At 55.2% G+C, this 26,361-nt stretch overlaps 1 protein-coding gene across 2 annotated transcripts in view; it reads left to right on the top strand.

Annotated features, from left to right (window-relative positions):
- The window catches only part of CASZ1 (castor zinc finger 1), a 168,699-nt gene that overhangs the window by 13,130 nt on the left and 129,208 nt on the right, over window positions 1-26,361 (top strand). For both annotated transcript variants that reach the window (XM_082777116.1, XM_082777115.1), the window contains exon 2: window positions 17,585-17,728. The gene's annotated coding sequence lies outside the window, so the exon portion shown is untranslated. The remainder of the gene's footprint in view (window positions 1-17,584; window positions 17,729-26,361) is intronic.

The raw sequence follows: 26,361 nt of genomic DNA, 5'->3' as shown, positions 1-26,361 counted from the left end.
TGGAGCGATGCTGTCTGATGCTGCGCTTCCCTCAGGTCTCTTACCGAGGCTTGCCCTTTTTCTGATGATGGCCAAAATCAGCGATGCGCTCAGTATAATAGACGAACAAAATCCAAATCTGCGTGGCACTGGGGAGGTGCATTCCCTGCAGTTACCTTGAGGTGCACCCTTGGTGCCCTTCCTTTTCGGCACGGGTTCTCCCGAGTTTCACCCGGCAGTGCTGGGGCTGCTCTCTTCCCAAAGGTGGATCAGAGCCCCCTGGGCTGCGGGACACGGTCCCAGTGAGCAACATCAGCACACAGCCTGGCCTCGGCGAGTCCCAGGCGAGAGCTGGAAGGTTTCAGCGACAAAATAACGCTCCCGCAGCTTTACGCTGGGAGCCACCGCGCTCGGGCTGGTCCTCAGCCCGCGCCTGAGTTTTTGTCTCTGCACAATGGAGAGAATAAAACTTGTCTGCGCCGCGGCTTGGAGCGGAGAGCTGGGGGCCAGTGCCAGATGAGAGGCAGCTCCGCAACGCGGGCTGTGCTCCTGCTGCTGCTGCTGCTGCTGGGTTTGCCTGGAGTTGAGGCGTCCGCTGCCGGGGGGCTCGGGGGGTCCGGGGGAGCTGCCCGGGGGGGCTCGGGGGAGGAGGAGGAGGAGGAGGAGGCTGGCAGCGGGGTGCTGGCAGCAGGAGCGGTGGCGGCGAGCGAGCGGCTTCCCTGCCGCCCATTCCACACGCAGGAATGACTGTGGGGAACGATTTCAAAGCCACCACTATGGAGATTAAGGGGATGAGAATGTAAATCTCAAGTAAAAAGGTAATTGAATGTAATAGCAAACACTGCTCGGTCTATGTTAATTTTAGCTCTTCCCCTGGATACAAGGCGCTGTATTAGTGTTTTATTACCATTTTGTTTGCACTAATAAAATAGTAAAATTTATTTCAAGGAAGTTGAAGGATGGTTTTACAATGCAAATTTGAAGAAATTGGACTTTTCATTTACGCCACTGCTATTTTAAACCCTGAAGGGTGTAAATTAGCCTCCTGTGCCTGGGTGAAATCCACCGCTTCCACAAGCAGGGGGAGGATTTGATGTGGGGGAGAGGAGAACAAAACCAAATCATCTGAATATTTCAGAGAGACGGAGATGTCTGATAGGAGAAGGAAGGCCTGGGACCACCGGGGGGACGGGCTGGAGCCGAGTGGGAGAGCTGCTGGGCAAACTGAGGTCTGTGGTGAGCATCAGGAAGGGCAGAGCAGGGCACTGTGCCCCGTGCTGGCACATCTCCACACCTCCTGCTGATGAAAGAGGCACCGGTGACCGGGGCCCATGGATGCTCCTGGTGGTGGAGAGCTCCCAGCAGCACGGAGGCTTTGGGTGGGTTGTGCCGGAGCTCCCGGAGCCCCGTGCTCACGCTGCCTGTACTTTCCTTCTGCTCTGCTGCTGTCATCTGGGTGCCGGAGCCCAGCCCATGGGCGGCCGGGCTCTGATTCACCGCTGAGTCACGGCGCTGCCCGCAGCGGAGCCTCCGCTCCTCCAGCACGGTGACCTCCTTTGGGCAGGACTCCCCCGGTGTGCCATGGAGAGGGATGGGCGCATGCTCTGGTCCCTTTCACCTCCCTGAAGTCGTTTATCGCAGCTGTTCCCATCACACTGTCTTGCCACTGCTCAGCCTTGCTGTAAACGATGCTGTAAAGGGCAAAGACACGGACTCGGGGCCCTGTGTGGTTCCAAAGGTCCCATGCCACTTGGCCACATGCCTTGGGGAGCCGGGCGTCTCCAGGTGTGGAGGCACCCACTTGTCAGCTCGCTTGGACCCTTCCAAGCTCCTGCAACAGATCGGAAAATCTCACAAGGTAATTTTGAGAGCTTCGTTCTCCTCGTGCCAGTTACTTCTGACCGTGTTCACCTGCACACGTGGCTCCGTCTTCAAGCAACACTAGCATCAGGGGAACCATGTTTCTCCTGCATGGCTGAAAAGAAGATTTTTTTCTGGTTCTTGAGTGAAATTATGCCTTCAGTCACTGTCCGGGCACCTTCTGGCTCCACCTCACTGCATGGGCTGCCTTTCTGGAGCAACGCTATGCGTTGTGTGCCCACCCTGTAGGGCTGAGCTCCTGATTTTGGTGTGAAGCCCTCCAAGAACCCTTTTCCTTCTGGTAGCAGACTGATGGGTACCTGAAGCACTCCTTCTTCCCTGGCAGTCTCTGTCCACAAGTGTCAGTGACCCTGCTGCCAGCCCGGTCACACTGCTGCGGGCTGCTCCTGGGTTGTGATCACCGAGGCACTCGCGTGGTGCCTGTGCTGCTGGCCTCACTGCTGCATTCCTGGCCAGGTGGTACGGAGGGAGCTGGGGAGGAAAAACCAGCTCCGTCTATCTGATCGTGCAGCCAGGCAGATCTCCCAGCTTTCCTTCGGATCAGGAACATCATCTATTCATGATTTTAGCCTCAAGAAGCCTTTCAGGACAGAAACCACTGCACGCAAAGGCGGGACAGAGCTTCGCCGTGCTGGTGTTCGTGGTTCAGAGAGCAGCAAATCCACTGGGAAATTGAGGCCATGCTCCAGGGGCCGAGTTCTTGCCACTGTGCAACCTCTCCTAGTGCTTTAACGAAGTGCCAGACGTTTGTGAACCCTCTTGAAGGCTCAACTTGTAGCACGAAGCCGCTAGCCCATGGGTGGCATCAGGCAGCCCTCACACTCCCTGCCCTTCTTCTTTGGTGGATGAAGCAGAGGCTGAGCCAAGACCGAGGGCGTTACCAAAGAAAGCAACGACTTATTTTTGGCATTGAGATGGTTTCCTATTCCAGGCAAGTCTGGGGAGCAGCGTGGTTGTGTACCCAAGGATTTAAGCAGTACATTAAGCAGAGGGGTTACACTCCGGGTGGATTTCAATCAAAAACTATAATTACATCAAATAGCAAGCGGAAATGGAAAAAGAGGATTACTAACTCGACCCTGAACGCTGTTGGCTGCTGAACCTGCTCCATTATTCACACCCCCTCTATTGCCCGAGGTGGGGTGTGTGTAGGCAGTAAGGCCCCCCCTCCTTTTCCCATTTCCTTCATCCGTTTGATGAAGTCAGAGGCCCTGTGTTGGTATCAGTGCTCGGAGGAAGGCTGGAATTTGCATGACTTGGATTTGGGACTTTGCAGGGCAGGTTTGGTCTCCCCGTGCAGCTCTTCCTGGCTCGGGGCAGGCAGCAGGGCTTGGCGCAGGCAGTCGTGGGAACCCCCAGGCCCCCGAGCTCTCTCGCTCTGTGTCGGTGGCAGGCTGCTGCCCTGGGCTCATCGCTGGCCATCCTAAGGAAACCGGGAAGCTCAGGAGTGGAAACGTGGAAGTAGAGAGCTGGGATAACTGTAGAGGTGTGCTGGGGTTGTTAGAGCCGTCCCGTGGCTGTGTGCAGCCTCTGAATGATGCTGGTTTGCTGGGGAAGACACCCAGCCCCCTGCCCTCTTAGCATTTACTGTGCACCCACATCCAGAGTTTGGTTTTGGGAGCTCCCAGGCTTGCTCTCTGGTCCAAGAGACTTCCAGCAGTATTTTGAGATCCTGCCAATATGCAGAGAGTGCTGTACCTGGCACCTGCCTCCTGGTCTTCGCCTGCCTCCTTTCCCTCGTCCTGCCCTCCCAGCCCCTCCTTGCAGCCCCTTTCCTTCCTTCCTGGCCTCATCCACTTGTTCCCCACACGTCCATCTCACACCTGGGGCCGGGACGATGCGGCCGAGCGTGCTGAGATGGGAGCGCTCGCCAGACAGGGAGGAGGAGGTGTTCAGCCACCCTCTGCCTTCCTGAGCCTGCTTTCTCAGATGGCTTTCCAGATGCCTGATCGCAGATTTCACAGCCCAGCCCAGCTCCCGTGTGATGGGATCTCTTCTTCCCTGCTCACACTACGGGACAACCTCCTGGACCCTCCCCGAGCCTGCAGCCTCCTTGGGCAGGCTCATGCTGGGAGAAGCAGTGCTTTCATGGAAGGGAAACCCCAAAACGCTGCGTTGTGTGGAGAGGCAGGAGGGCCATGGTGGCCTGGGAAGAAGCAGGAGGGGACCGCAGCCTTTCCATAGTGGCAAACATGCACGGTGAGGCTTTGCCAGCTCCTGTTCCTGCATCAAAACTGTGTTAAAAGCCAGCTTTTGGAGCATTTTGCTGTGCTTGGCCTCGTGCTGGCGTTGTCTTGTGCTGAGGGACCTGGTGGGGACGTGGTCAGAGCCTGGGTGTCCTCGTCCTCTGGTGACCAGCACGTTGCATCTGCCCCTGGCTGCTTCTCTCATTTGTCTTAAAAACCAAGGGGTGGCCTCTGGCTTTCCTGCAGCTCTTCCTTTGGACACTTTTGGGGATGAAGGGCCTGACTGCCTGCCCAGGAAAATTGGTGCTAATTCCAGGGCCTCAGGTGTTCCTTGCCCGTAGGAGAGGCCCCTGCATTTTGGCCCACACCTTGAAGGAGTTGGGTGGCACCGCCAGTTCTCTGCAGGAGATTTTAGACTTTCTTTCTTCAATGCTGTAATTTATGAGCGTCCCTCAGCTGGTGCCTGTGAGGACGAGCTGTCTCCTTGCACAGGAGTGGGAAATTCCCTGGGCAGTGGGAATTGTCCCCGTGCTCCCGGCTGCGCCCCGCGGCCGCGCTGCCTTCCCCACCTGGAGCTGCTGGGAGCAGAGGTGCTTTGTGAGCCTGAGATAAGACTCCTTTCACAGGGACAGATGTTTGATTTCATAACACAATACAGCGAGCTGTAAAAAGAAAGAAAAACAACACAACTATCCAAATGCAGGTTTCATTGAAAATCATTTTATTTTGTATATTAAGGAAACAGCCGTGGCTAGAAACCGAAATCCCCGTTAGCAGGTGGGGGAAGGAGTAATGTTACTGATTCGAACAAACTCGCCGTTTTACACAAACAGGGAAAAAAATCTCAAAGACAAAACTGTGACCAGGAAAGTTTTGCATTGTGCATTTTGCTTACTTTCATTTTTAAGTTATTTCATGCTCTCTCTGCAGTATCTAGAGTCAGATACAATGGGTTGGGGGCTAGTTCAAGAAAAACAAAAACTCACGCTGGTTATGTTACTGTCCAAGAGAGGAAAATGGGAAAAATAAATGGTGAGAAATAAATTACATCAAATATTCTAAAGCTCATCTTAATTTCATATCTGGTTCTGTTGCGCACTTTAGAAAACACAAAAATGCAAACATTAGGAAAAAATGTGTGAGAGATGCAAGAAGAGTTGTCCTGCTTTGTGCCAGGTAGAATTTACCTCTCCTCTCTGCTGCTCCGAGTCCTTTCCTGCAGCCATGGATGAGCCAGAGGCAGGGGATCAGCTCGTGTGCCTGGGTCTCTTCTAGTCCTGGGCCTCAGTGGTTTCCATGTCCAACTGTGACCCGTCTTCTGTTTCCTTTTTTCCTTTCCTAACATAATTTTGGAAATGACAACCCCTTCCGTTCTCTTGTCCTTCTGTAAACTACAGTTACCTTTCATTGAATGATGCCACCTCCCCGTACATGAAATAAAAGGTTTGATTTTAAGGGGATATCGTTTACAGGTGTGGAAAAATAGAAGCAGGAGGTGAGGCTGAAAAAGAGGAGCAGAGCATGCAGGTTGAGGCACCCATCTTGGAGAGGTGTCTGGCCTTTGGGCTCCAGCTGAAGCCTTCCAAAGCTGCAGGTGCTCAGAAATTTGGAAGAACCGGGTCTGTACTTTTTTTTTTTGCCAAAGAGAAATGTGCACATGCACGAGCATTTCGAGTTGCCATCAGACCTCCTGCGTGCCCCAGCTCAGCCGTTATGGCACCGAAGGTCCCGCTGCTTCCCAGGGGCCGGCTGGGAGAGCGGCACCACGGCGCGGGGAGGAGGGAGCCGTGAGCCTGCAGCCCCCTGAGAGCAGGAGGCATCTCACCTCGGGGAAGTGATCTTCATGGGTTACTAGTTTTATCAGCACCACATCCTTTTTGTAGTGAGAGAAGGAAGAGGGGAGAGAAATTCCATCCGGCTCTGCTGATTCAGTGGAGTAAAGAGGTGGAATTCATTAGGAAAAAATTGTTTACGGCACAGCTTTAGTCAGAGGTGCTTCCATTTTAACATTCTGCATTTTTATGATGGATTGTTTAAAAGACAAAGCAAGCACTAGGGGCTTCTCGGTGTTTTTGTTTTTATTTTTTCATTAAAGTTTAATTGCATGACTTGTTATGTGATGTAACTTCTGGAAATGCCTGTTGTAGTTGCTTGCAAAATGATTTTTGATTTGTTATGTTTGAATCTGAGGTGCAGGAGCGTTAAACCTCAAAGAGGTATTCAGACATGCATATAGAGAGGAAACATAGATATATATATATAGGATAGGTCCTGGCTAATGAAAGAAAAGAACTGAAACTGCTGTGAGAGAAGAATCTCCTTTATTCAAAAGCTCTTCTGCTACATCACTAGGACAGAGACTAAGGGCCCTAAAATTAGTATAACTATAATTTATATCCACCTTAAGGACACTCTGCCTCCTGATCAGTAATGGAGCCTTAAATATAAATGGATCCTCATCTTGCAAACACTCAAATATTTTCTTTACTCACACGAGGAGTCAAAGGACGGGTTTGTATAAGGAAAGTGGGGCATTTGCATAAGTACTCACAGCATCAAACAACTGGGAATTTGTACTGCTTAAACAACAACAGTCACATTAAAATCATACCGCTGTAATAGTTCAGAAAAAAATACAGTGAAAACATTGAAGCTGTAATAGATGTTGCTGTTTGTATTGGTATCGATTTCATAATTTGAGTTGTCTTAATCTTGGGTGGGTGAAGATTAAGAATCTCCGCGTAGAGGTGTGTGCGCAATGAGCGGGTAACGTCTTCAGCAGCCTCACTTTGCCTGGAGATGGTGGTTTGAGGGCTGAATGTTTCCTCCATAAACCCTGCGTTTTGGAAAACAAAGGGGGGGGGGGGATCTTGATAAATAAAAATCTCGAAAGGAAAACATCCATTAAACAGTGAGCTGGCGGAGAAAGTGCTTACTTCAAACAAGTTCTCCAAACTTCGTTTGCAGTGTAAACACGACAGCAGAGACCTCCGAGTGCACGAGTCACGCTGACTTCTCCCCGCTGTCCAGTGCATAAATGCCCAGATTAAATCCGGAGCATGTATGCTGAGAAAGGGGAGAAGGTGGAAGATGTCTTTGTATTATATAATCTGAAGCCTTTTACATGCAAAGCATTTACAGCAGTTTGAGATACGGTGGTTAAACTGATAGCCTGCATGGAAGTAATTATTTTGGCTCAGTGTAAATTGATTAGTAACAAATTTCTACAAAATAAAAAATAAGAAAAAATAAATAAATAAAAAATAAATAAAAAATAAAGTTAAGAGATTGCTGGGCTTTAAACCAGTACAACTTTGTATGAGGTAATTTCTCCTCCTCATCTGTAAAAATCCATGTCTCTGAAATGGTCAAGTAAGAAAACTAAAATGTAAGGAAATTCACTCTGCAGAGCATTTGTGAATTAAGGTCAACATGTTCGTAAAATGATGATAAAAAAAATTAGCAGTGGTCACCTTCAGCTGTGGTTCATTTGAAAGACAGCTGAGCCTCATCAAAATAAAAAGCAATTCCTTCAGAGCTGGGGAAAGGAGGCAAAGTTAACACTTTACCAGCAAACAGTGGCTGCTTTTCCCCAGAAGTGGTGCCGTGTTTAGGGATTTCTTGCTTCCCATTTGGTTTATGCTCAACACTGAGGACTGGTTTTCACAGGAGTGATGTGATGCACATGTCTGGGGTGTGCTTTTGCACCCAAAATGTGTCTTGCTTCTTGGTGCAGGTAAGTGCAGGTTTCTGGTAGGGCACACGCTTCTTTCCTCTTACCGTCCCTGTGAAATTTGTGCCTCTACTTTTATTTTTTTTCTGTGATTTTTTTTTTTTTTGGACTCTGTTGCTCTGTGTAATTTGCATGTTTGTATGGCAGCGTGTTCTGGGCTGCGGTTCCCAGTGCAGCCCACGTGCCAGAGCAGGCAGGTCTGGAAGGGGGCAGTTCTGTCTCGGGATGTCTGAACCTGTGGGCGCTTGTTGGCAGGGGTGGGAGACGAGGCCGCCTTCCCTTCTCAGCATGGCAAAGAGCATTTGGGTCCTTGCTGCCTGTGGCTTGAGCGATTCTTCTCTCTGAACCAGAGAGGAGCCGAAGCCTGGTCCTGGACTGATGCCCTGCTGAGCAGCTTTGCCCTGTGGGCTGTCAAAAAATAAATGTATAAAATGGAGTTGGGGGGAGCGCAACAAAATAAGCTGGAGAAACGGTCTTCAAGTGTAAATAGTAATCTCCCCTTAGACTGAGAATTTTATTTAGCAAAGCAGGGGATAACCTAGTGGTTAGAGCCCAGGCAGAAATCTTATCTCCTAGCTCTGGCTAAATGGCTCCTTGAGTTCGCTCAGGTTACTTTAACTCCTTCTCTTCCCCACTTCACCAGGAGGTGAAGGGTTCCCCGGTGGCGTGGTGTGCCATAAAGCTGGAATCATGAGCAGCAGCTCTGTCTGCAGGCGTGGCGATTTCACATCAGAAACCTCCGAGTTCCCATGCACTTACTCTTTTTTTTTTTTTTTTTTTTCCTAGTGAAATAATTCTGGCTTTTAAAACTAGCAAAAGCAATTAGTTCACTCCGGGGACCAATAGGTGGAAACATGTCATCTTAAAAAATGGATTTGGTTGTGGGGATCTCTGAGGCTTTCTGCTGGGCTGGAATATTCCTGCTGCAAGCCATGTCTGCAGGCACGGGGTGTGCTCTGTGCTGCAAGGGAGCCGGCCTTGCTCAGCGCCGTGCTGGGGGTCGCTCCTGCACGGGCGTCCACGGGAGCTGGACCCATGGCATGTAATTGTCCCGGGGAACCAGAACACTGCGTGTGCACTTCTGAAATTGGCCGGGTTAATAAAACGTGCTGATTGCTCCCCGAGGATATCAAGGCGCTGGATGATATTAGTAAGGGTCACCGGTTCAAATCTGGGGCAAGTTGGAGACTGCGCCAGGCGCGGTGCGTCCCCGCGCGCTTCCCTGGCGGGCAGGTGAGCGGCTCGGAGTGGGCAGCAGGAGGGGGCTGAGGGGGGCTGCACCGAGCTGCAGAGAGAGAGCACTGCTGTCCCCAGCCCTGCCCTGGGGTCGCAGTCCCCTCCCCTGTATGGTGTTAAAGCATGGGGCTGCTCACCCGTGTCCCGTGGGTTCGCAGCCCGTCACGCACCTTGCAAATTCGGTCGCGTTATTTACCTATTTGTGGTGTATTGGGAGCAACAGTTAATTTGAATGCCCCGGTGTATGTTTTTAAACAAAGATGGTTTATGCCGAGGCTTCCAAGAGAAAGGGGAGGTGGAAATGACCGGTGGTTGTAGGGATTCAGGCTGCCAGCCCGTATCTTCCACAAGGGGTGGGAACGTTTTCTGGCCTCCCTGGGGAGGCAGTGCCAGCAGTAAACCTGCCCGGTGTCACCAAAAAGGGTTTGGTAGAGGAAAGGCAGTGCTCTGGAGCGGTGTGATCCTCCTGCCCAGAGGCTGAGCAGAGCCTCCCTGGCCTTCAGCCTGTGCCTGGCAGCTGAGTGCTGCCGGGGGGCTGCTGCTGCTCTGTGCACAGCAAACCAGCGGCTCCTGGCTGCGCTCCCTGCAGCATCCTGCCCCCCGAGACACACGGGAAGCTGCACGACGTGACACGCTGAGCGGGAGGGCAGCTCCTGGTCAGGCACTTGTAATTTTTGCTGCCTTAGCTGCTGTTATAAATTCCTCGCTCTGGCCTTTCACTTCTGATATTTTTTCCTTCGGCCAAATCCAAGACGGTTTTGTTACCTCCGGCTCCCTGCGGACGCGGCAGCTTCGGGCAGTGAAATATGCTGCAGCCCTCGGAGGGAGGACGGGGCCGCTGCTGGGAATCCGCGGTGCAGAGGGGTTCCGGGAACAGGACGGGGCTTTCGCCTTCGTTTCAGCACTGCCTGCCTCCGTGTCCAAGCACAGGAAGAAGAAACCTGCCGGTTGTGTGCCGGGGGAATAGGTGGAGGTGCTGTGGGATTTATGACGTGGAGTGAAAACCCCACAGCAGCACGGGGCGTGAACTGGGGAGCCCAGAAGTGCTCCTTTGGGCTTTGCTCAGCGGAGGAGCCCTGCACAGCAGGCGCCTCTCCTACCCCGTGAGCGACCACCCTCGTGATGCTGGGGATGGGTCCGTAGGGAGGAGAGGAGAGCAGAGCCCAGCCTGCTTGAGAGGCATTGCTGAGGGTTAGGGGACGCCTGTGAAGGGCAGAAAAAACTCCTCAGATCCTGCGACGTGATCATCCCGTTCCTCCCAGGGCATGGTGTAGGGCTGTAGGATTTGTTTCAGAGCTGAGAAGTTGAGGGATATCAGTGAGGTTCCCCGAGGTGGCTGGGTCGGGGCCCTTTGTGCACTCCTTTCCCTACACACGTACACATTTTCTCTGCAGATCTGGCCTCTCGCAGTCGGAGGGGAGGGCTCGAGCTTCTCCCAGGGGTGCCCCTGTCAGGCACCACAGCCAGGCGAGGTGGGGAACCCGGCCAGCGAGCGGGCGGGCGCAGGAGCGATGCTGGGAGCCAAGGCTAGTCCTGCTGATGTGGCCCTTTCTCCTGCAGCGGATCATAAAATATGGCTCAAATTTTCATTACGGCCTCTATTGATTATCTTTTGGGACAGATGAATTATAGGGAACATTAAATTAAAAAAAAAAAAAAAAAAAAGGAAATATTTGAATGAGTTTGGGAGGTCGATGCCAGAAAGGCTGACGCACCGAGCCTTACCGGCACTCGCCCGCCTCGCGGCCCTGCTGGGGTCCCCCCACGGCTCTGTGGGGTCTGATGGGGCTGTGAGCGGGGACAGCCCGGCCTCGGTGGCTGGGGACAGCCTGGCCTTGGTGGCCAGAGCCTGCTTGTGCTGTGCCTTGGCTGAGAGGTGGCCGGGGAGCTGCCAGGCTGAGCCTTAGATGGCACTGGTGGGGTCTGGCTGGCAGCACCTGGCAAACGGAGGGGCTGTGGATAGAAGAAGGCCAGCTCGCTGCTTCTGGAGACAAATCCAGGTGTAAATACGTGCAGTGATGGGCTCCCAGAACATGCCCTCTGTCCCTGAACCAAAAGAAAGGTTGGTGCCCACCTAACTGCCCCCTGCCCGTGCCAGGCTCCCCGGTGCGCTGCTGCGTGGTCGGGCGCTGCTGGCACCTGCTGAGCCGCCGCCGTGTTGAGGGAATTGGGCTGGAGCAGGGCTGCGTGCTGAGGCCATTTTGTGGCAGATGCGTATCGGGTGCCTCCGTCCGCAGATGGCTCTCTGGGATGGCCTCAGAGCGCCGGGATCGAATCATCCCCGTCATGCGTCTGAGCGAAGGCAGAGCAGGGGAGGTCGGGCTCCTCGCTGGCTCTGCTCGGCGCTGATTTTTGAGGGCGGTTCTGGAAATTTGTTCCTATGGGTGCTCTCAGAGCCAGGTCAGTGTTTCCAGGTCGTGCTGTGTGCCGTGCGATGCCCTGTGCTGCTCTGCAGGAGCCAGGCTGCACCCTCTGCTCCCCTGCAGTCCCACAACGCCAGGTGCCTTTAAATCCTGGGCACTCTTTCTGCAGCACAAAGTGGGCAGTAAATTGATGTCACCTCCTGCGGTACCAGGGGTGTCCTGGAGCAGGCACTCAAATGAGCCGGGTGACGTTAAACACCCTTCTGTGCTCTGGGGTGGCTGCTGGCAGCCAGTGCTTCCCAAAAACTCAGGTTCCTTTTCCAAGACTGAGCAGGACGCAGCTGGGGTCCCTCTTGGCCACCCACCTGTGCAAGGCAAAACCCCCCCGGCCACGCGCCTGCAGCCAGACCCAGGGTCCTGGGGCTCGGGGAGGCACACGCCAGCCCCACACCCTGCTGCTGGCTGCCTTTATTTGCACACAGGTGGCTCTGCTTGGGTGCCCCCAGCATGGAGGAGCACGAGCGAGGCACCTCATGCATTTTCTGGGTGCTTCGTGGTGCTCGGAGCACGGACGGCGTCAGGGGAGCGCCAGCCTTCAGCCCTGCTTCTGGGGGCTCGGGGCAGGTGGCAGGGGCTGGCGTGAGCGCTCAGCACACGCTTGCAGGGAGGCGTTCGGCTTCCTCGCGGGTCCCTGCGGCTTTCAGAAGCCATCCACAGAGCGTTGGCTTCACCTGGGCGAATGCAAAGAGGTGGTGGTTTCCATGGCTGCCCGGCCTGGCCCTGGCGGCACACCCTTTTTGTGTAAGCTGGCTCCCTGGAGTCGATTGTGTTTTGGCAAACAGCTTCATAAACTCCTCCAACAATTAAACCGAAAAGGAGGAGAGAAGAAAAAAAATAAAACAAAACACAACAACAACAACAAAAAAAGCAACGAAACCCATGCATTACGGGGTGAGACGGGCAGACAGCTCGGAGCAACTCCCCAGGAGCTCGGTCCCCGTGCCCGGAGCTGCCCCGAGCCCCCGGTGCCGGCGGGAGGCAGCCCCGGCCGCTCGCTGGACGTGGTGCTGGGAGGTGCCCGCACGGCTCCAACCCACCGAGCTGCAGCGAGCTCACAAACACGAAGGAAAAGGTCATGTTATTAGCTTTTCTTTTTTTTTCTTCTTTTTTTTTTTTTTTTTTTCAAAGCTGCAAACATCTCCCTCTCTGGGAGGGGAGGCTGCACAGATGCCAGCTCTGATTAATTTAAATATTTACCAATCCCATTTTTTTAATTGTGTATGTTTGCGCTCTGTTTGTGTCCCATAAAATACCTGGTGTTTTGGGCGTACCCCGTTTGCAGGGTGCATGAGATCACACTGAAAAAATGCAGTGAAAAACATTTTCATGCCACGACACATCAAATAGGATTTTGAATTAAGATGAAGATATATTTTTTTTTTCCCCCTTTATCTCTGAAGTTTGGGTGAAAGGGTTTTTCTTTTTTTTTTTAATTTATATCGAACTAAAGAGGAATCGCCCCACAAATTCCTCTAAGAGCTACTTCTGCCTCGTCGGGCCGGGCGATGTCCCTGGATGTGTGCAGGTGAACCCAGAGCACCGAGTGACCATGGCGTGGGCACGGGGGCTGGTGGCTGTGCGTGCCCCGGAGCTGAGCGTGGTGCAGGAGCTGCTTGGGGCAGAGGCTCCTGGTGGCTCCTCGGCCTGGGATTTTGTGTGCTTTTGGCCATGGCGGCTCGCAGTGCTGTGGGAGGGAAGGTTTATTTGCGGGTTCAAGCAATGAAAGCGCTGCCCATGTTCACTCCACCTCCTGGTAATTGCTTTCCGTGCCCATTGGGTCAGTCCCAGCCCAGCTGGGGAGGCACGGGGCTGCTCCTTGGGAGAACGGGGTGTCCCCAAGGGAGGGTGGCATTGCTGGGACCTTGATCGTGCCACCTCCTCTCTGCTGTAAGACATCCTGGCCCAAAACTTGAGTCCTGGGCAGGGACTTTCCATTTCTGTGCCTACAGCTGGAGGTGGGCTCCATGAGAGTCCCGTCCAGGACACTCTGATCCTGCAGCGGGCCCAGCTCCAACCTCCCGCTGTGTGCTGGGGAAGGGGAAAGGAGAGCGGAGAGGTTGGGGTGGGTGTCGGGAGGCAGAAGTTGTCCTTGGCCGGGCCATTCGTCAGGCTCTGGAATTGGACCTGTTACTTTTGAGGAATGTAGGGCAGCGCAGGAGAGATGTCATGGATGCACACGGGGCTCTTGCCTCAGTGTCCTAGGAAAATGCCAGAGCGTGGGATGGCGAGCAGCAGTAATTACCCCACAGCTTCAGCTCCACCACTGCACTCTTTGATCACTTATTACTTTTCTATTCCTTCTGCTTCTTGCTGTAATTGTTACAAAATCTCCCTGCTTTGGGAGGGGTCCAGGACTCCAGGGCCCAATTGCATCTGCCCTGATTCAGAAAGTGGGTCATGCCGCTTGGTCTGGGAAGAAGATACACATCTTGCTTAGCATGATATTTATTAGGAGATAGGGAAGGGAATGCAACCGCGCTGTTGCCTAGAAAATTGCTCTGGGGGGATAGCGAAGGACTTGTGAGGGCAGAGCACGGGAAGCTCTTGCGCACCCGGTGCCTGCCGAAGCCGTGCCATGATCCCAGCTCGCCCGCTCCTCTGCTGGCGAGGCAGGCGGCTGGGGAAGTGAGGATGAGGAGGGGACCTGTAGCTGTCCTCGCCAGCTCTGGTGGGCTCCTCGCCTTCCTCGGAGCGAAGGCTGGTGGGAGCATGAGGTTTGGTTTGGTTTGCGCACGAGGACGTGCAGCTCCCGGAGCTCCAAGCGAAGCCCTGACCTGGCTGGGTTTGGACGAGCGAGCAGCTCTGCTCCCGCTCCCCAAAAACGCAGCGAGCCCGGATGCTAGGTGACACAGAGCAGGTAGAAAACCTGCATCCAAAGCCTAGAGCCATCTCCTCTGGTGTCTCTCTCATTAAAGAAAGGAGAAGGGAGCCAGGTGGCAGCAGGGGGTGATCCACCCAGCCTCGCTGCAGCAGGGTCTCCCGTAGGGACGCTGCCCCAGAGCACCCAGCTCGTGGGGGGTAGGAGAGCGCGGCCGATCCTGCCAGGCTGGCTGGGCCTGTGCTGCTGCTTGCTGCGAAATCACCCTCGGGATTATCCAAGGGAAGAACTGGCAGCTCCAGTAAGTTGGAGGGCCGGATCCCCAACTCGTTTAAATTGGCATGACTTCACTGGAGCCAACGCGACTGCGCCGATCGTGCACCAGGTGAGGATCCGGCCCAGAACCTTCTGAGAGACCAAGAGGGCACGGCAGAGGTTCGATGGAGCCCGCTTACAGGCACCGGGGCTTCTGCCAGGGGTGGCCCCTTGGTTGTTCCCTTCCACCCTGGGCGGCTTCATGGGGCTCCAAATTCTTGTGGCCATGGGGAAAGCCAACACAGGGCTCGCTCAGGAAGGAGGAGATGCATGACACACAGATCGGGGGCTGTCTTCAGCCTTACCCTGAGTTTTAATTTCTCCTAGGATGGAAGGAGAGTTTCCACTTCAGCCAAGTGTCCGCGTAGCCAATGCCTGCTCCATTGGGCAGCGTTGGGCAGATGCAGCCAGAAATTGTGGCTTCAGTGTTTTCCCAGCTCCTCACCTCGTTCTCAAGGCGTTCTGGGCTGTGTGAGGAGGAACATCCCGGTGTGTTTGTAGGGGTTGTTTGCTGCAGCAGCGGGCTCTGTGCGGGGCTGTGCAGGATTCCCTCCAGCCCCCGGCGCGCACTCACATCCGGGGTGGATCTGGACGGTGCTTTGGCAACTCCCGGTGCAGCGGCACAGGGCCGGAAGTGAAGAAGGGATAAAATATCCAGCTGAAACTGCTGTAGGATGTAATTACCTGAGCTGGAAGGGGGCCAGGACGGCAGGTATCGTCTGCATCATCTGCCGGTAGTATCAGAAGCGCCCGGTGTGGCAGTGGTCAGGACGGAGCAGTGACGTGGTTGGAGCGATGGCAGCGTAACGGCGTTTGAAGTCGCTTGGTGTTTGTCTCCACGGCTGTGCCGTGCACGTGGTACCCACGAAATGCTCCTGGGGAACGGCAGGCCACGGATGGATGGCCCTGTCCTGACACTCATTTGAGTGCTCCTACTTTTTCCATTTAAATTAAGAGAGGGGAAAAAAAAAAAAGCTTAAGGAAAAAAATACAAAAAAAAAAAAAACAAAAACACAACAAAGGAAATTGACTTCCCAAAAATTGCACTAAGCTAACATTTGAGGCCTGGCACAAATCCATCTCAGCCAGGAAACTCCGAATTAACCAGTGCGTTCCCACGCGGCCGGGAGGGCGCGCGTGGGCTGGAGCTTTGCACGGCGGGGGCTTGGGGCTGGGACCACCCGACCCGCGTGGGGCACGCAGCAGAAGCTGCCCTCGTGCTCCTCCAGACCACGGCCTCTCGGTGCAGGGCAGCCGCTGCCGGCACCTGAGCAGGGCACCTTGCACCAGGGCTTTCCCCACGGGCTCTGCGTTGGTGGAGCAGGGACAGGGCGATGCAGCAGGCACCTGCGAGCTGGAGAGCTTCCACCCAGGCTGCAGGCGAGGACGAGGTTGACAATTCTTCATTCCCAGCTTGCGCGTGATGCAGCGAGGCGTAAATCACCGTGCTTGACGCCGTGGGTTCGGGTCGGGTTAGAGGGGAAGGCAGGGAAGCGCCGGCCAGGCCGGGGGGCAGCGCTAGGGCTGGGAGAGCCCCAGGGGTCACGGGGAGAGGCCGGGGCAGAAATAGCGCCCGGTGCCGCGGGTCAGAGGTGGCCGGAGCTGGCAGGGCTGCGGGAGGCTTGCAAAACACCTGCTGAGTGCTCCTCGCCTCGGCACGATGCCGGCGGTGCCGCGTGTCTGCCAGGGCTCGTTTCGCTCTCAGGTTTGGGAAGGGAAAGGGCCGGGCCCCGGGCACGCTGCGTGGGGAGCTGCGGGCACGGCGGGGCTGCCGGCCCCTTCTGCCCTGAGCCTGCACGGCTTTGGGGTGCTGCAGGCACAGGGCTTCGTGTCGGGGCCGTGATAGCATCTGAGTGCAGGCGCTGGGGGAGGTAGGGATGTGTTAAGGCTGAAAATATTTACAGGTTTTGAAGTTGAAACGCAAACAGGAAAAGCCCTTTAAAAAGTGAGTGTAGTGGATATTCAAAACAGGGATTGCCATGGAAACGCCACAATATTTGCTTAAATTGACACAAAGGTTGCTGGTTGCAGGGTTCTGACTTCTTTGGCTCCATTTTCTTTGGCCCGGCACCTATCACAAATTGATCTCAACAACCCTCTTTTGTTTTGCTTCTTTTATTTTTGTCTGATGGAAGCTTAAACAAAAAAAAAACACGCGCCACCGCCACCAAAACCCTCCCGTGTTCAGCTCCCACCTCCCAGAAGAGTCCGAAGCTTCCGAGCTTCTGTCAAATGTTGGAGCTGGGACGTGGTTTAATTTTGTAAGTAAGGTAAAAGTTCTTGTTCTCTTAATCTCTGCATTTATCCATTTCCTGCGTTGGAGGAAATGGAAGGGAATTGTCTGAACTGTCCAGGGAGCACGGGGAGAAGGGTGAAACCTGTAGCAGAGGTGGAAGCATGTGTCCGAGGAGAGCGCGAAGGGGGAATTGGGACTGGTGCGGGCCAGCTCGTGGCCCAAAATGTGTGAGGTTTAGTTCTGGTTCCCAAAGCTGCCTCGCGTTTGCCAAGCAACCTCTGACAAGCGGCTTAATTACCGTGTGCCTCGCTAAACTGGAAATAAGGGCTCCTCCTTTGGTGCTGGTCGTGTTTGTACCGTGTTTGGGGGGCTGATGGCAGAGCTCTGTGCTCCCCGTGGCTGTGACATCAAGCAGGGACGGTGTTGCGGCCCCATGTGCGCCCGGCGGGCGCGGGGGGAAGCTGCTCAGTAAGTGGCTTAGTGCTGCTGCTGCTGCTGCCCGACCTGGATTTCTGGCTGCCTGGGGAAAGTCGGAGCCTGCGGCCCACCGGGCGGGCACCTGGGGGTTGTGCCGTGACCCCTGAGCTGCCAGCAAAAGGGCAGCAGGACGCGGGGCGCATGGGGCAGGGGGAGCGGTGCCGTGCCCTGCTGGCCGTGTGTGACCCGGGGCTGAGGTCCGTGGGAGGCTGTGGCATTCGGCGTCACCGCTCGTGATTCACCTGAGCTCTTGTGCTGCTCGGCAGGGAATGTTCACTTCCTTTCTGCACCTCTCCTCAGGGCAAAGAGACTTCACCAAGTGAAGGGAAGCCATCAAAGTCGCCCCGTCTTCTGCTGAGACCGCCTCCAAAACAAAGACCCTGACCCCTCTCCCGGCTTTGTACACTGGAATGGACCTTGAAGCCTGTGACTTCTCAATGCAAGGTACGGGCTTCATTCTGTGATCAGCTTTGAAGTAGTGGGGTGGTTTTCGCTCTCCAGAGCCTCCACTCAGATCCCTGGGGCCTATAAAGTTTAGAAGAAGTACTGAAAATCAGTGTTTGGGTCACGGATGCATGACGGGGTCTTGGTTTGTCATGGGCTGGCTCACGAGCAGCCCCTGGCCTTGCTGCCCATCTCTGCCCGGACAGAGGCACCCCCCGACCCAGCAAAATGCTGGTTTGAATAACTGCCGGCCGTAGCCAGCTTCTTCCAAATGAGCTGGTGTGCAGTGTTAACAATTAGCTCAGTGGTGTGCCAGAACAGGCTGGCACGGGAGTCCCCCGGGTAAGTATTGTGTGGGATGGTTTCTGATTGACTCGTCTCGCAGCAGAAGAGGAGTTTGAGAATGTCTGTGGTCACGGTGGGAAACTCAAAAGGGTTGTGTGGGGGTGGGACTCTGTGTTTCTAAAAGCCATTTTACTTTCTTCACTGCTTGGCTCCCGTCAACTGCTCCTCTACAAAGAAAGGTAGGGCAAAACATGGCCTGGAAGAAAGCAGCTGTGGGATAACATCGGGGATAACGCGTTTCTTTCCAGTGCTTTGAGGGTTTGGGAGGTACCCGGTGGCACTGCCACGCTGCTCCAGGTGGAAGGGGCTGAGGATCCTGGCTGTGTGTGATGTTAGGGCTGATCTAGATGATCTTTAAGGTCCCTTCCAACCCAAACCGTTCAACGTTTCTGTGATCTGCAGGGGTGGAGGTTTTATTAGGGGGATACCTGCGTACTGTGATGGCACTGCTAAAGGACGATGGTGCCTCAAAGAAGATCAGCAACCCCAAGTGCCTGTGGGGATTGTTTATCACTGTGTTCCCCTGGTTTTGCTGCTGTGCCATAAATGGTACCTGGGCTATGCCGTGGTGAGTCACAAACATGGCTGAGACCTGGGCTGCGAGGAGCAGGGCGGAGGAGCTGCGTTGGCTTAGAGGGGAGAAGTCCCGGAGCGAAGATGTAGCTCTGGGGCTTCTCTGGCAGCTCTCCCCGGCCGTGTGCGACATGGGGGAATTTACTCATGTTCCAAACGTCCTACCAGAAAGAGCAACAGCCGTGATCCTCTAAGGCTCAGCAGGGCTTAGCGCTTGCCACGTGTTCAGAGCCTACAGAAGCGAGTGCTTTCAGCAAACCTGCCAGTAAATAAAGCGTGCCTCAGGAAGGGATACGGGTGAGCTGTGCCTTTCCACACCTTCCTCGTGCTGAAACTCCTCCAGGGTCTGGCATGCTTTATTTGGACAGCTTGGTTTTGAACTATTAATGTAGGGAACTCTGGCTTTTATCCCTCTGTAAGCCACTCTAGTGCCTGTGTCCCCTTTTAGAGCAGTGGCATGCGCCTTCCCCGGCCTCCAGAGGTGAGAGAGCTTCCCAAATCGGAGCTCTGCCCAAGGGGATGGGGTGCTGGACCACGGGGAGCCTTGATGGCTTTATGAAACAAGATATAATTTTCCAGGTTGGCTGCAGCAGGTGAGTTTTCCATCATACACTGTTATGTGCCTCTCCAGAGAGGCCCCGCATCCAGGGGGAAGAACTGCTGAGGAAGTTGCTGCATGGGCTCAGGGTCTGCTGACCTTTTCGCTGCTTTCTGCTGGGATAGCTCCTGCTATTGAAAGCCCTGTGCGTCCGTCTGGCGTGGGCAGCACCTCTGGGACAGGAGGTTTGGGAAGGAGACTGGCGCATCAGAAATTCCTTATGTGAACCTTAAGATTTGGGTTCTTGTGGATCAGTAATCCCTTGGGATGTTTGCCTTCTCCTAGTAGCTCCTGGGCGCTCTGTCTGTGCGCACTTGGGTCCTTCAGGGGCTGGGCACAGAAGCTCATTAGAGACAACAGAAATATTTCCCTGAACTCCAGCTGTTTTCCGAGGTTCCCCTGCTTCTGCAGGCATCACTCCAGTGAAGGGAGATGCGTTTAGCCTTTCAGGCATGTGGCTTTGTGATCGTTCGTGCTCTGGACCAGAAATCCCTGTGCTCCAGTCTTCAGCCCCGGAGCAAGCTGTATGGCTTCTACTTTCAAAACAAGCTCAATTTACTTTGGGCTACAGAGGCTGCTTGCACGTTCTCCAGAGCCCATCCCTAGGCTGTGCTTGCTGTTTCACTTTCTGTTTATAAGCACACAGTGCTCAGTCCTACAGCTGTAGGGGTTGGAGGGCTTTTCTTCTTGAGCTGATGAAGGGTAGCCTTTTAGGCTGGAAAAAAATGTAGACAAGTACGTGGAAAAGTGATTAGAAATACCTGCTTTATCTCTCTTTGAATTTGCAAAACGTTTCCCTACGCTTCAACCCTACAGTAAGCCTAAATTTGGGGGTTAGCTTGGGCTTGGGTGTTGGGCTGGGAGGGGGGAGCTGTGCTGGGGAGCAGGGAGCAGCCTTGCAAAATCCTTGTGGAAATTTACCCGCCTGCGTACGAAATCAGCTCGCCTGCCTTTGCCAGGAGGAGTTTAGCTGGCCCATTACAATATCCATCTCTTTATGTATTACTCGTTCTGTGAGAGAAAACTTTCCCAGGCGGTTACAAAACTCAGTCTAGACTGCAACGTGTGGCACCTGGCGGTGCCGCGCCACATGCCTGGATCTGAGCGCAGCGCCTGCCCGGGCACCCTGCTGGGGCTCCCAGCACCCACCTGCATCGTGGCGAGGGCTTTCCACTCGCAGCACGCTCGGTGCAGAGAGCTCTGGCCCCAATCCTGCCCGTGTTGATGTGAATGGGGCTCTGCCCTGCCCGCTCACGGAGCCAGGCAGGTATTTTTGGGGTGCCTGTGCTCAGCCCGGCGGTGCCCGTGCAGAGCGCATCCAGCGGAGCAGAGGAGAGGGAGGATGCTAAAAGCCTGCCTGGGATAAGAGCGGGGTTGTCACATCCATCTGCTCAGGCCCTGACGAGCAGCTGATCCATATTGTTAACATATTGCCTGCCATATGGGCTAGCTCAGCTCTCCAGGAACGCTTGGGAGACCTGACCTCTAGTGTGACAAGACGTGAGCGTGAAGGACGGGTTGACAACAGCCCTTGGGTCTCGGAGTGTGAAACCGTGTCCCAGCCGCTTCCGCCGCCCTTCCCCGCATCTCTCTTCCCTCTCTTCTCTCTCCGAGGGTTTTCTCCTCCCTCCCCTGTTTTCCGCATCCCTGGTCTGCGCTAGATCAATGACCTTCACTCCTAACCAGACTGGACAGTTCTGACTCCCTCCCCCGGGCCTTCGATCAGATGTTTGGTTGGCGGCTGTGGAAAGCTGAACGGGGGAAGTGGAAGGCGGGGAAGGAGCATCGTGTGCTTGGCAGGTCCTGTCCTCACCCTGCCCGCTCCGGGAGCGGGACAGGGGCCTGATCCTGTAGGGTCCTTAGCATGGCTTCATGGGGAGGCTGCTGCAGGCTCTAAATGGAGGGCTGGGACCAGCAGAGGCATCTACACAGGGTGAAAAAGCTCAGGGCAGGGCCTGATTTTGCACCCAGAGCCGTCCACACGAGGGGTAGCAGTGCAGAGAGTCCCTCCTGCAGTGAGGGGCTCAGCCGGGCAGGATTCGGCCCCGCTGCTGGAGGAGCCCTGAGGCTCACGTGTGTGGGTACGTGCAGAGGCTTAGCCCTAAAGAAGCCCGGTGCTTAAGCGAGGGCTGGCAGCTGCCTGTCACACAGCAGAGCAGCCTGCTCCAAAACTCGGGTGGAAAAAGGATGTTTGGTGCCAGGGAGATGGGGCCGGGCCCTGGTGCGCTCAGACCTCGCCTTCGCCGCCACCATTGGTTCTTCGGGCTCCTGCAGCCACTGCTGCTGCTGGTGGAGGTGGCTGTCTCTTTCTCAAGGCTTCTGCCTTCACACTTGAGCTTTCTGGAGATTAAATCCTGGCACAAGTTTTGACGCAAACAGTCAGGATTTCAGCCCTGGTTCCTCAGAAGAGGATCGGGATGTTTCTCAATTGTTCTCACCCATCGGCTCAGCCATACCTGCGGGCGCGAGGTGGCTTCTAGGCTGCCAAGAGAGGGCTGCCTTCTTTTAAACTGCTGTCCCGTGGAAGGGAGTATCTTCAAAAAGGTGGTGATCTCACCCTGCTGCTCTTCCTAAAGGTTTTAGGCTGGTTTAGGTGCTTTTTCCTTCCCCATCCATCTGCAGTTGCGAGGAGCACTGGCAGTGTTTGTTTGTAGAGGAGCCCACTGAGGTATTGCAAAATAAAAACACGGCGATGAGTCTTGGTTTATTTACTCAAGCTTTGGTGATGTAACAAACCTGATTTTATGCTAATAATGACTCAGAAGCAGAGCTGGGAGGAGAAGCCAGATCTCCTCATTCCTTGAACCATCTGACATGTTTCTTCCTACCCTCACCAGATCCCCCAGGTCTCCCGGGTGGGATGCAGGCACCCCGGTGAAACAGCCAGCTCATAGAAAAGATGATGGGTGCTCTGCCAGGCTGTAGGGCTCCACTGAACATTTAGGAACGTGTCTGGCTGTGTGGGGGACCTCCTGTCCCCCAGCTGTCCAGCAAGAGCCAGCGGGGCGCTGACCCAGCGGGGTTCCTCAAGGAGAACGGGGCTGGAAAGCACTTGGAGCAATCAGTGAGTGGGCACCTGAGTGTTCAAGGGAAATACATGTTCAAAATGTGGTTCTTGGAAATCTGTTGATAAAACGGGGAAAAAAAAAATGTGAGAAATGAACAAATATTGTACCGTGAACGTGATCGGCTCGCTGACGTCTTCCACTGGGGCTCGTTCCAGCGCGGGCGCTCAGCCCACGGGGCGGTGCTGCAGGTGAGGCTTATCTCCTGCTGGAGCTGCATATGGAAAGGCTGTTTTAGCATATTGCCTCTGACAAATTATGTATTAATGCCGGGGCTTTTTGTTGTTGTTGCTGCAGTTATATATTAACCATTAAGAGCCACAGGTAAGCCATCTGCTGATGTAAAGCAGCAGAGCTGCAGTTTCAGCCAGCAGAGGTATCCTGGTTTTTGCCGGGGCAGTTTGCGATCTGCCTCGGTGTCTGTCTTGGGATTCTTGCTGAGTTTGGCTTAGCTGGGCGTTAATAGGATGTACAGGAGAAAAGAGGAGAGGACAAACTAAGGTGAGTTTGAAAGTAAAATGAGCAAACACTATCGCTAGCCTTGTCCTTCCAGAAGTCAAAAGCTGCTCCCTTCCTCCCCCCAATTATAAGGCTCCCGAACGCCGAGCTTTCTGTGTTTAGGATGTGCAAAGATCACGTTTCAGGTGGCTGTGCCCTGTCGGTGGGAGGGCAGGGGGAGGCACTGTACCTATACCATGGTACAAAACAAAAACCTCACATAGCTGGTGAGATCCCGGGCTTTAAGGAAAACACCGAGCACTGCAGGGGTGCTGAGTGCCTGGGCTGCACATCCATGCCGTGGCCCTGGCAGAGCTGCCTCCCACCCGTCCCAGCTGCAGAGAGGGCAGGGAGCACCCCAGGACCCCACCACATCGGGCACCCAGGCTTGTTCTTTGAGCCCGGCCGTGCTACCTGTCCTCCCCTTACCCCGTCCTCTGCTCCCTCGTTCCCCAGTGCTGCTTTTTATGGGTTCACAGAAAGGAGAGGAGATTTTTCTTTCCCTCGTTTGCTTCACTCCATCGCTCCCATCTGTCCACCCAGGCCCTCAGTCCCTCGGTTTTTTGGAGTCCTGTGGCTTTGGGCTCTCCGGGATGCTCTTCAGGGCGAGGCTGGTGTGGGCAGGAGGTCTGGCTCACAGGCCAGCGCGCGCAGTGGGGGCAATGTGCCTCTTCAAATTAATCAGTTTTCTCCTCCAGAAATGCTAATGGGGGAAAAGCAATTAAAGCAGCCTGTTTTTTATTAAGTAATCTGTGTTAAGAGCTTGTAATGAAGTTTAGTGCCGTTGTGACTCGATATTTCAGCTTCACCGGTTTGAGTCAAAACAATCCAAAGTGGGAAGGGAGCGAGGAGGTGAGCTGCCCCCCGCTCAGCCTCGCAGGTGGAAAGCTCAGGGACCCCCATCCTCCTCCTGTCCTGCCTGGGGGCTTGAAAACATGCATCCAAGGATGGCTTCCTCTGGTTTAAAACATGTTTGCAAATTGGGGATGACTTTGGTCCCTTACAATATCCTGGCCTCGGTTCTTGGGGTAATTACAAACACCGAGTTTTCCGCGGGGAGCGATGAGCGGAGGAGGAGGGCGCAGCAGGAGGTTTGTGTCCGGCCGGGTGCCTCTGAGCAGGCTCCTGAAGCTCTTCCAACACCTGGAGAAGTTTCAGCAGCACAGGGTGAGGGGATGGCATCTGCCAGGGCCTCTGCTCCCTCCGTCGGAGCACCACGTCCCCATGCCCAGGGCAAACCTGCTGGGTGCGAGCAGCGCTGGAGCCAGCCCCTCTCCTCTTCCTCATCTTCCTCCCATCCCAGGAGAAGGCAGGAGGGGAGGGGGGGAAAAGGGACAGTGTCTCTTTAAACAACTCCATGCCAAGCCTGTGCCGTCCTGTTTTATCTGAAGTCCAACCGCATGTTGTTCCAGGGCCGATCCGCTTTAGCTAATTAATAATCTGACAGGAGCCACCCAAGGGATTAGCTGCTGAGACGAGCTAGACCAAACCCCCAGCAAATGAGCCCCACGCTCCCCGGGGACTTGGAGGTGACTTTGGGGGGCAGGGGGCTGCACCACGTGCGGGAGGGTGGCGAGGCCCTGAAGGGGATTTATGGCAGCTGGGAGGGCGAAGGGGGAGGCGAGGGGTTGCGATTTATGGGATATAAACTAATAAATCAGTTAGTTGAGGAGGGGAGAGGGGGAGCGCCAAATTACAGATAAGGCCTTAAAGGAGCAGCGTGGGCTGGTGGCGCTCCTCGGGCAGGGGGTGCCAGGAGGGTCCCTGGGGTGGACCCCTCGTGGCTTCTCAGGACAGAGAAAGAGGGGACTGCAAGGCAAAGGCACGATGGTGCTGGTGGGACCGAGTGGGGGAGAAGTGGAGAGCTGCAGGGTGGTGCCCACAGCTGGTGGTTCGGCTTTGGTGGCGGAGGTGGTGACACCACGGGGAGCACAAGGCTCACTGCTCGGGATCCCAGGGGACAGGGCTCTGGCAGCTGCGGTGCCCCTGGCCTGGAGGGGTAGGCAGGTGTGGGAATCTTGGTGCTCCCGTGCACAAACCCACCTGGGTGGCTTCCAGCCTCGCTCATGACCACGTTGCTGTGGTCCTGCTCACAGCCCTGCGTCCTTCACCTCCTGGTTCCCTGCCTGCTCCACGCGGTTAGCGCAGGGGTGTGCTCGGAGCAGCACGAGCTGCTGTTAGGAGAGCTCTCAAGACAGAAAGCAACACGTTGGCTTCTCCAAACTTCCTTCTTCAGTGGCTCTTCAGGCAGTGGCCAGGTTTGGAGTTTCCTCCCGAGGCAGGACTTTGGTTTTGTTCCGGAGGCTGGCACGGGCCCGGGACGCACTGAGGGTGTGCGTTGGTGCTGCTGCTCCTCGCTCCAGGAGCCACGTGTCTGCTGGGTGGGGTGGTGGCCATGGGTGTCATTTTCCCCTGCCTCTTGCAGTGAGCCCTTCTGCCTCTTGCTTTTCCATACTGGTCTCCTCCAGTGCCATGAAGCCTCTCCCGGGCTGAGGTTGCTCCTGAGCACGTGCCCAGGCCTCCGCTCTCTCCGGGGGCTGCTCTAATGCACAGGGTGGTGCACAGTGGGGTTTCCAAAAGCCTTCTTAGGCAGATCTGTAATCCCTGCCCCAGCTCGGTGCCAGACACAGCCACAAGCTAATGGAGAGAGACCTGGGCGAGGTCTCCCTGCAGCCCTCTAGCGAGCCTCCAACCCCTCGCCAAAGGCGCAGCTCTCGGCATTGCTCCGGGGGGGACACTCCTTTCTCTCCTCCCTCCCCGCTTCTCCTGCGGCAACCCCAGGGGCGCAGGGCCCCTGCCTGTGGCCAGCAGCGAGGCTGTGGATGCGGAGCAGCCCTGGGAGCCGGGCGAGCTCCTCCTGCTGCTCCCCAGCTCGCAGCACCCCGAGGCTCGAAGCCAGCCCGGCCCCGCCAGCAGCTCCGCGGTGGGCGCTGGGGGAACGCCTCTGCTGACGGGGTCCTGAGCTCCTGTGGGAGCTGCCCTGGGGGAGCACAGCACCCAGCACATCGCTCTGCCGGTGGGGCGACTGCATTAAGCAAACCAAACTCATCTGACTTCTTCTTTTACATATCTCCATCTCCAGAGCTATCTCACAGGGTCCCCGGCGCAGGCGGGCTGGGAGCTCGGTGAGCCCGGGGGTGCTGGCCCCCACGGAGCTGTGCTGTGCTGCTGAGCCACCTGGGCTGCTGGAGCGCTCCACAGCCATCAGCAAACCTCTCCCTGCCCTCCTGCTGGTGCTTCGCATCCTCAGCCTCGCTGCTGGGGCTGAGCTGTGCGGGGAGGCTCCTCCGGAGGCTGTGCTGGCAGTCGCGCCGTCGCAGGCTCTCCTGCACACAGCCGCGGTTTGGCCTCCCTCCTGCAACGCTGCCAGTGGCCCACGCTGCCTCCTGACCAACATCATTAGCGCGGGTATTTATATTTCATTAACGACATTAAGCCAAAATGGTATTAAAAGCAACACCAATGATAAATAGCTTATTAATAAACGGGCAATCGGCTGCACCACGCGCAAATTCAAGCCCTTCCCAAACGCGTCTCCTGCCACTAAAACCAGC

The sequence above is a fragment of the Aythya marila genome (assembly GCF_965140915.1).
Source record: "Aythya marila genome assembly, chromosome: 21".
NCBI lineage: Eukaryota > Metazoa > Chordata > Aves > Anseriformes > Anatidae > Aythya > Aythya marila.
This window is presented reverse-complemented; position numbering and strand designations above follow the sequence as displayed.